This window comes from Suncus etruscus, chromosome X, assembly GCF_024139225.1.
Source record: "Suncus etruscus isolate mSunEtr1 chromosome X, mSunEtr1.pri.cur, whole genome shotgun sequence".
NCBI classification, from domain to species: Eukaryota; Metazoa; Chordata; class Mammalia; order Eulipotyphla; family Soricidae; genus Suncus; species Suncus etruscus.
The window spans coordinates 72,500,085-72,502,385 of record NC_064868.1 but is presented as its reverse complement, the minus strand read 5'-3'; the positions used below and the strand labels follow the sequence as shown (position 1 = coordinate 72,502,385).

Sequence of the window (2,301 nt, the reverse complement as noted above, 5' to 3'; positions counted from 1 at the left end):
TCCTTTTTTTATATCTTTAGCAGTATTTTGTAATTTTTGTTATATATGTATTTTCCTGCTTATTTCAATTGACTCCAATGTACTTGATTTTATGAGGGTCTATTTTTCTTTGCTGGTCGTCAGCTGGTCTTACAAAGGCAAAAAAGTGACAATAGCAAAAGTTCAAGTAAAGTATATGTGAACTTCTAAACACACCACTTTCAAATTAAGACAAAAATGAAGGGAAACAAGATCTTTATATCAAAGTCAAAAGCTTAGGTATTATCACCAAATGTGAATTCACTTTATCAATGAAACTATTATATATATATTTGCACTTTGCACTTCTAAAAGCAGATAAAATATTTAATGCGGAATTTACAATATATTTTATCAGCTCATCATACAGAATGTATCAAAGTAGTAGACAGGGGCCTGTGCAAACCCTGAAAAAATAATACTTCAGGTATCTGCTAATTAAAAAACAGAAGCAAAAAAACAAGAAACAGGTTGCTGTTTAGAAGTGATGCAATTCAAATTACCACAAAATACAAAGGACTGCAAAATGTATGTCATTCTAACAACATATATAAGTTATTAAATAAAGATTTGATTTAAACAAACATAAATGAATCCTTTAAGTAGGTCTCTTCTACATGCATATTATTCTTATGTAAAAATATGTAAAAGGGCCGTTGATAATTGCTTTGTTAACTTTTGTAAAACAGCCCAATTCTTTGGTCACAAACGCCAGTAAGTTTAGCACTTAAGGTCTTCACAGTGTTATAAATGTAATTTAAAATACTGTTAATTCTATAATTCCATTGGTAAAATAATGTGACTTGCAATATATTACTCTATGTTGAGGGCAATGATCCACAGTTCATTTTAATTTCTTGGGTATGAACATTTATACAGAACAGCATCCTCCACCAGCACTCTGGGTTTGAGATTCATCATCTACACCCCTTGCCTGGTAGACTAGAACTATTGTCTTTTGCCCTCACCTCCACTTGTGCTGTTTCTTTCATCCTTTTGCAGAGGTCAAGAAAGAGTTCCTCCATTCTTTTGGTCTCTTTAGTATGATAATGTTTTCATCCCACAAATTCTACATATGATTCTGCTTTTTGAGTGGAAACTTGTCTCTTTTCCAATTATATATAAACAGATTTCATTTCCTAACATTCCCCGCCCCTAATTCTTTGACCCAGTTTTTAACCTTCTGAAAGGAGTCCTCATCTGTTATATCATAAGCTAAAATAGCTCCATTTGAGTCTCTGTAGTAAAGTGGACCCAATGCATGGAATCTCTCCTGACCTGCAGTACCCCATATAGCAAGGTTTACTCTTTTTTTCACCAATATTTAACTTCTTTGTTAAGAATGATGCCTGCAGCGTGGTGATGTGCTTGTCGTTGAACTTGTTCTCACAGTCACGCAATACTAGTGGCATCTTCCCTATGCAGCACTCCCTGAGCTGCACCACCTTGAAGGAGTAAGCTGGCTCGGCCACTACCGCCCCTCCGCCGGCCAGTCAGCCGGCTGCAGGCTGCTGCCACTCCAGCGACGCCCGCCCCGCTCCCCCACTGGAGCCTCACGGCGTGTCCAGCTCTCCGCACTCCCCTCCGCGCCCTTATGGCCAGAGCAGGCCCAGCCGCTCCCACCCCGCCGCTGCCTCTCCAGCTCCAAGCGAGGCCAAGAAAGGCCCAGGGCCAGTGGGAGGGAGAGTGAAGGGCTACAGACACCACGTCAAGCACTCGGGAACAGGCCAAGAACTCTCCCTTCTCCTCCCTCTAATGGTATCTGTTCCTCCGACCAAGGCTCTATTATTGTGATTGTTTTCTGCCTTTTTCCGTCTCTTTCATTATTTGTTGATAGAAAAGCCATGGATTGTTTGCGTATTCATTTCTGACCTTGATACTTTTTTTAAATAAATAAGCTGTTTCTAAATCATTTTTGCAAAATCTTTAGGATTGTCTAAATAAAGAAAATTTATTTTCTAAAAAAATCTTTTGATCTCAAATAGTGAAAATTTGACTTATTTTCCTATGGGATACTCTAAATATAAATTTGCCTAATTGCTATGTCAAATACATCTGCTTCTATATTGATTGAAGTCACAAAATATGTCTACCCTTTTTGTGTCATATCTTAAGGAAAAGCCTTTTGGTTTTCCCTATTAAGTATAATGCTTGTTAAGGGCTGATGGTAAATAGCTTTTATTATTTTGAGGAATGTTGCTTGAATTCCCATTTTGTTGAATTTTTTTTATCATGAATGGGTGCTGTATCATGTCTTATGATTTCGCTGTTCCTTTTGATATA

The 2,301-nt window shown here is 37.5% G+C and overlaps 1 pseudogene; it reads right to left on the bottom strand.

Annotated features, from left to right (window-relative positions):
• Positions 1 to 889: 889 nt before the first annotated feature.
• Positions 890 to 1,511, bottom strand: LOC125998913 (ras-related protein Rab-21-like; annotated as a pseudogene).
• Between the last annotated feature and the right edge of the window lie 790 nt (positions 1,512 to 2,301).